We start from the raw sequence: 6,897 nt of genomic DNA, 5'->3' as shown, positions 1-6,897 counted from the left end.
CTCCTGACCCTGGTTCCTCTGTCTCTGGGCCCAGGTACCCCTCTGCCTCCCTGCCCTGGTCCGCCTGTCTCCTGGCCCAAGTACCCTTCTGCCTCCCTGCCCTGGTCCGCCTGTCTTCTGGCCCAGGTACTCCTCTGTCTCCTGGCCCTGGTCCCCCTATGCCTCCCGGTCAGGTGCCCCTCTAACTCCTGGCCCTGGCCCCCCTCTTCCTCCAGGCCCTGATCCCCCGTCTCCCAGCCCAAGTAACTCTCTGCCTCCTGGCCATGGTCGCCTTCTGCTACATTGCCCTAGTCCACGTCTGCCTCCCGCCCTGGTAGCTCTGTGCCTCCCGGCCCTCTTCTTCTTCTACCTCCAGGACCTTGGGTCTCTTCCCGTCCGGGCCCTGGGTCCCCTCTACCTCCCAGCCCCAGTCCCGTTCTTCCTCCCAGCCCTCATCCATAAGTGCCTCCCGAACCTGTTTTTCTTCTACCTTCAGGACCTCGGGTCTCTCTCCGTCCCAGCCCAGGGTTCCCTCTACCTCCCGGCCCTTGTTTCCCTATGCCTCCCTGCCCCAGTCCACCCCACGTCTCAGCCCTGGTCCCCCACTACTTCCCAGCCCTGGTCCCCTGTCTCCTGGCCAAGGTACCCTTCTGCCTCACTGTTCTGGTCCCTCTGTGTCATGGCCCAGGTACCCCTCTGCCGCCCTGCCCTGGTCCCCCTCTGCCTCCCGGCCCTGGACCCTCTGTGCCACCAGACCATGTTCTCCTTCCACCTCCAGGCCCTTGGGTCTCTCTTCTCCCCGGCCCTGGTGCCCCTCTACCTCCAGGCTCTGGGCGCCTTGTCTCCCGTCCCAGGGACCATTCAGCTCTCCTTGCCCTGGTCCCCCTCTGTCACCCTGCCCCAGTCTCCCTCTGGCTCCCGGCCCTGGTCCCTCTGTACTTCCCAGTTCTGGTCTCCTTCTACCTCCAGGCCCTTGGGTATCTCACCGTACCGGCCCTGTTTTCCCTCTTTCTGTGCCCCTCGTCCACCTGTCCCCCGACCCAAGTACCCCTCTGCCTCCCGGCCCTGGTCCCACTCTGCCTCCCTGCCCTGGTCCCCCTCTGACTCCTGGTCCTGGTCCCCCAATGCCTCCCTGTCCTGGTTCCCACCTGCATCTTAGTCCTGGTTCTCCTCTGACTTTCGGCCCTGGGCCACCTGTCTCCCGGCCCAGGTTCCCGTCGGCCTCCTGGACCTAATCCCCCTGTCTCCCGGCCCAGCTACCACTCTGCCTTTTGGCCCTGATCCCCCACCGCCTACCTGCCTTGGTCCCACTATGCCTCCAGGCCCTGGTACCCCTCTGCCTCCAGACCCCTGTCCCCCTCTCCATCCCAGCCCCGGATCAGATATACCACCCAGCCGTGCTGCCCGTCCCCCGACCCCGGACCCCCTCTGCCTCATCCAATGATTCAATCGTATTTATTGAGTGCTTGATGTGTGCAGAGCACCGTACTAAGCGCTTGAGAAGTACAAGTTGGCAACATATAGAGACGGCCCCTATCCAACAGCGGGCTCACAGTCTAGAAGGGGGATACAGACAATAGAACAAAACATTTTAACAAGATAAAATAAACAGAATAAATATGTACAAATAAAATAGAGTAATAAATACGTACAAACATATATACGTATATACAGGTGCTGTGGGGAGGGGAAGGAGGTAAGGCGAGGGGGATGGGGAGGGGGAGGAGGGGGAAAGGAAGGAGGGGGCTCAGTCTGGGAAGGCCACCTGGAGGAGGTGAGCTCTCAGTAGGGCTTTGAAGGGAGGAAGAGAGCTAGCTTGGCGGATGTGCGGAGGGAGGGCATTCCAGGCCAGGGGGATGACGTGGGCCGGGGGTCGACAGCGGGACAGGCGAGGACGAGGCACAGTGAGGAGATTAGCAGGAGAGGAGCGGAGGGTGCGGGCTGGGCTGGAGAAGGAGAGAAGGGAGGTGAGGTAGGAGGGAGCGAGGTGATGGAGAGCCTTGAAGCCGAGGGTGAGGAGTTTTTGCCTGCTGGCCTCCTGGTCGTCATCCCCGTTTCCTGACCCAGGCACCCCTCTGCCTCCCGGTCCCTGTCCCTCTCTGCCGCCCTGCTCTGATCCACTCCTGCCTCTCGGCCCTGGTCCTCCTCAGACTCTCGACCTTGGTCCCCCTTCTCCCGTCCCGGGGAACCCTCTGCCTCCCTGCCCTGGTCCCCCTCTGTCTCCAGTCCCTGGTTCCCCTGTGCCTGCCAGCACTGGTCTCCCTCTACCTACAGGCCCTGGTCCCCTCTCCATCCCGCCTGAGTCCCCTCTACCTCGCGGACTAGGTCCCCTTGCCTCTCGGACCTGCTCCACCTGTCTTCCTTCTCCCTGCTCCCTCTGTGCATCCCGGCCATGGACTCCCTCGACCTCAAGGCCCTGGTGCGTCTCTCCGTTGCAGCCCTGGGTCCTCTCTACCTGCCCACTCTGGTCTCCCTGTCTCCTGACCCAGGTACCCCTCTCCCTCCCGGCACTTGTCCCCCTGTTTCCCGGTCCAGGTACCTCTCTGCTTCCCGGTCCAGGTACCCCTCTGCCTTCCGGCCCTGGTCCCCCTCTGACTCCCAGCCCTGGTCCCCCACTGCCACCCAGCCCTGGTCTCCCATATCTCTCAGCCCGATTCCCCCTCTGACTCCTGGCTTAGGTACCCTGTCACGTCCTGGATGCATCCTGGCCCCTTACCACCATCTGGTACCCCATCTCCTGTTCTAGGTACCCCTCTGCCTCCCGGCCCTGGTTCTCCTGTCTCCCAGCCCAGGTACCCTTCTGCCTCCTGGCCCTGGTCCCCCTCTGGCTCCTGGCTCTGGTCCCACTCTGCCTCCCAGACCTGGCACCCCATCTCTAAGCCTTGGTACCCCTCTGCCTCCAGACCCTCATCCCTGTGTCTACCCGTCCAGGTACACTTCTGCCTCCTGGACCGGGTCCCCATCTGACTCCCGGCCCTGGTCTCCTTCTACATCAAGGCCCGTGGGACCGCCCCATCCCGGCTCTGGATCACTCTTACCTCCTGGCCCTGGTCCCCCATCTCCTGGCCTAGGTAACCCTCTGCCTCCTGGACCTGGTCCCCCTCTGCGTCCCACCTTGGATCCCCTCTGCCTCCCGGCCTAAGTCCCTCCTTCACAGCACTGTTCTACCTCTATCTCCTGGCCCTGGTCCTTCTCTCCTTCGCTGCCCTGGGTCCCTTCTATCTGCCTGTTCTGGTGTCCCTGTTTCCCGGTCCAGGTACCCATCTGCCTCCCGACCATGGTCTACCTCTATCTCCCGTCCCTGGACACCCTCTGATTCAAGGCCCTGGTTCCCCTCTGACTCCCGGCCATTGTCGCCCTCTGCCTCCCTGCCCTGGTCTCCGCTGCCTCTCGGCCCAGTTCCCCCTCTGACATCTGGCGTAGGTATTCTGCCGCCTCCTGGCCGCATACTGGCCCCTTTTCACCCTCTGGTAACCCGTCTCCCAGCCTAGGTACCCCTTTGCCTCCCGGTCTTGATCCCCCTGTCTCCAGGCCCAGGTACCCTTCTGCCTCCCAGCCCTGGTCCCTCTTGCCTCCCGGCCCTGGTCTCTCTGTGACACCCGGCCCTAATTTCGCTCTACCTCCAGGACGTTGGGTCTCTCTCCTTCGGTCACCCGTCGTCCGGGGACGGGTACGTTCAGTGATCGGCGTGGCAAGAAGAGAGAGAGAGGCCGGTGACGGAGAGCCTGAGTTTATATAAAATTTATTCCGCAAGTCGATTTGAATTTATGTAATTGTTTAGGCGCAATGGATTGAACTTCCCTTTCAGGAGGAATATAATCAATTAGCACTATTAGAGCTTCCCTACACGGGAGTAATCCACTTGATTACCCGCGCACGTGGCGGGTGGCCGGCCGGCCTCCACCACGTGGTCACCCACCCCGGGAGAATTCACTTGTACGCATTGCCCGTGCGCGCAGCGAGGCGGCTAGCTCTCACCACGTGCGCTCCCTGTATGGGAGGAACCCACTTCTGTTCCCCGTCCGCAGCAGGGCACCTGGCACCCACCCACGGATGTTCAGCGAGACACTCACCCGTCCCGCGGTCCTTCCCTCAGTGTGTTGGTCTGGTTGCAGAGCGGCCGTCTGGTGTTCTGGGCAGAGGGAGAGAGAGACACGTGGGCCGCCACTGCTACTGCTGCTGCGGGTGCTCCTGCTGCTGGTGCCCGTCTCGATGGTCTGCCCAGAAGGTCAGAGGCCACAGATATTTATATCACCTGTGGCGTGGGCCATTCCCGTTTCCGTCCTCTGCTTGCTCGATCTCCTCCCCTTCCTGCCTCCATATCTTATTTGGTCAGCACGGCGGTGAGGGACACCTATCCTTCTGCCCCGCTCCCCTCCGGCCAGAGGAAGTGCGTGAGAGGTGGCATTTTGACCTCAGGATGGCCGATGCCTAGGGTCACCTTGGCACATACCACCCCTTGGCCCTCGCCAAAAGTGTCCACTTGACTCCAACCTCCCCTACGTCCCTTCCGGGACGCGTGGTGGTGGGGGTGGCGCTGGAGGCCGTCCCTCCCTTGACCGCAAGGACCTATGTCCTCCCCGCTGGCCACGGAAGCCGGGAAAGTGAGTCCATTGGCTGGGGCAGAGGACGGGGCCCATCCTCTGACCAGGGGTGATGGGGGTGGAGCCCTCAAGGTGTATGGACCGGAGGTATGGATGGTGATTGGTGGACCACAATGGTCTTACGGTAGCGCACAGAGGCAGGAGCCGTGGATGGCTGTAGTGTTCGCCCCACCTGTGAGGACAGGACTGAGCAACAACAACTCAAGAACCAGCATCCCCCCACTAAGCCCCCTGCCATGAGCAAAACTAGCAGCAAAACATGGAATAGCGAGCTCCCTCCGTCCATAAAGAGTCCTTGGAACCAGTCCCAAACACCTCCTGTGGTGTCTCCATTGCAGTACTGGTCGATCGCGTGGTACATATCAGCAACAATTGCATCCACGTGTCTACAATTGTCCGGGATAAAGGTGCAACATTCTTTTCCGATCAGCTTGCAGACCCCTCCTTGACTGGCGAGGAGGGAGTCAAGGGCCATTCTGTTCTGCAGGACGGTCATTCGGATGGCTCTGTTCGTCTCTGAGGACCATGAGGCTGGTAGCAGTGTCATTGGCTATCTGTTCAACTAATTTGGCCAGGTTAGCGATTTCGCGGGCTGCCCGAGCAAACCCATATGCAGGAAACATGGTCCCGAAAAAACGCTCCGACTCCGAGATTGGGACCCCCCGACGGTTGCGGAGTCGGCCTTCTGGGCGACTCAGATTGTGGCGGACAGCCGGGAGCACAAAACCGAGAAAGCACACCCCTCCCCACCCAGCAGGGAGCCATCGGTAAGCAAGAACGCCACAAACGAGATAGGTGGGCACCGCAGACACCGTGGTTGTGTCACGATGGCCAAAGGTCCCGTTCGTAGTGAGCAGGCCATAAGAGCGGACATCCATTCCCTCTTTGGTGGCCAGTAAACCGCAGTGGGTGGCTGCAATTCCATGCCCCTCCCGGAGTTTAGGTGCATCGCATACGTGGGAGCTGTTGCCCGCCCAGAATTTGGTGCCAGTATTGTGGAAGCAGAACGGGAAGACTGCATGGTTTGTCCACCCACTCACTGTAAGGTATGTGGTGGCATTTGCTGGTTCAGAGACAAGGCGTTGGGTGCAGGGGTGAGGGGCACCCGTTGCATTGAACCAGGTTGAGTTGTCATATGGGTGGACTATAAGTGGGTACTCCCCCTCCATTCAACGGGGCATGCCCACAAACCCAACAATTCGAAATGCTCATGTCCTGGCTGTAATGTGCTAAGGCCCTCAAAAAGGTATTGCCGCGAGTTCCCCCGCACTCCAGGGCCAAGATGAGGAGTAGGCCAAACAGCTTCATAAAGCGATGTGTCGTCGTTCCCCCTCTCCCAGGTGTGGTGTCTGCAAGAGAAGAGCCTAGGTCTTGGAGGATATCCAAGCCTCTGTCAGAGGTAGTGGGCAGCCCTCATCGGTATGAGCCGACCAGGTTTGCCCAGGTAGAGGCTTCATAAGGGTAACCCATAATCGGCCCTTCTGGGGATGCTGAATAACGACACGCTCCCCAATTTGCCTCCGGTGTCCTTCTCGTGGGAGGGTGGCAGGATGAGTACTCGCCATGCCGTCGAAGGCACGGCTCATGGGGCTGCCGGTGGGTGTCTGCCTATTGTTCAGCGCTCGTACCGCCTCGCAGAGGTGACAGCCCCGCCCCTGGAGCGGGTTGGTTGCTACCGGCATGTGTCGTGTCCGCAGACTAAGTTGCCCCTTCAGGAGTCCATTGCACCGTTCCAGCAGCCCATTGGCTTGCGGCCGATATGGCACATGAAATGTCCACTATATTCCCTGGTCCTGGGCCCAGGTCTGTAGGGGTCGGTTCTTAAAATGAGATCCATTGTCAGATTGGATTTCCTGGGGCATAGGGAGGTGGGAGAACCAGTGGCTGAGCCCCATTATAACTTGCCGGGCATCGGCCCTGGGGCATGGATGCACAAGGCCCAGGCCGCTCAGCATTTCCACCCCTGTCAGAATAAACTTCCAGCCCTGCGTGGAGGGTGGGAGGGGCCCAACAAAATCGATTTGCCACTGTCCCCATAAAACGTTGCCTTCTCTCTAGTTCCGGAAGGCCTGGCCCTCCTGGAACCGGTGCCGATGGAGCTGGCAGGTCTCGCAGTTAGACACGACTTCCTGAGCCTGCTGTTGTGTTAGGGACCAGCCTCGGGCGCTGCACTGGCACCATAGGTCATCTGCCCCCGTGTGTCCCACCCATTGGTGAAGGGCCTCAGCCAGCCGGTGGAGGGAGTCCTTGCCCCATTGGGTGGTCTCGGGATCGACTGCCAGGGCTGAGACCAGTCGGTCAGCCTCGTTGTTCC

The 6,897-nt window shown here is 60.8% G+C and overlaps 1 pseudogene; it reads right to left on the bottom strand.

Annotated features, from left to right (window-relative positions):
• Positions 1–4,650: 4,650 nt before the first annotated feature.
• LOC119922727 lies at positions 4,651–6,148 on the bottom strand (annotated as a pseudogene).
• Between the last annotated feature and the right edge of the window lie 749 nt (positions 6,149–6,897).

Source organism: Tachyglossus aculeatus, unplaced genomic scaffold, assembly GCF_015852505.1.
Source record: "Tachyglossus aculeatus isolate mTacAcu1 unplaced genomic scaffold, mTacAcu1.pri scaffold_122_arrow_ctg1, whole genome shotgun sequence".
Lineage (NCBI taxonomy): Eukaryota > Metazoa > Chordata > Mammalia > Monotremata > Tachyglossidae > Tachyglossus > Tachyglossus aculeatus.
Note: the sequence above shows the minus strand (reverse complement) of the source record. Positions and strands in the feature narration are given on the sequence as shown.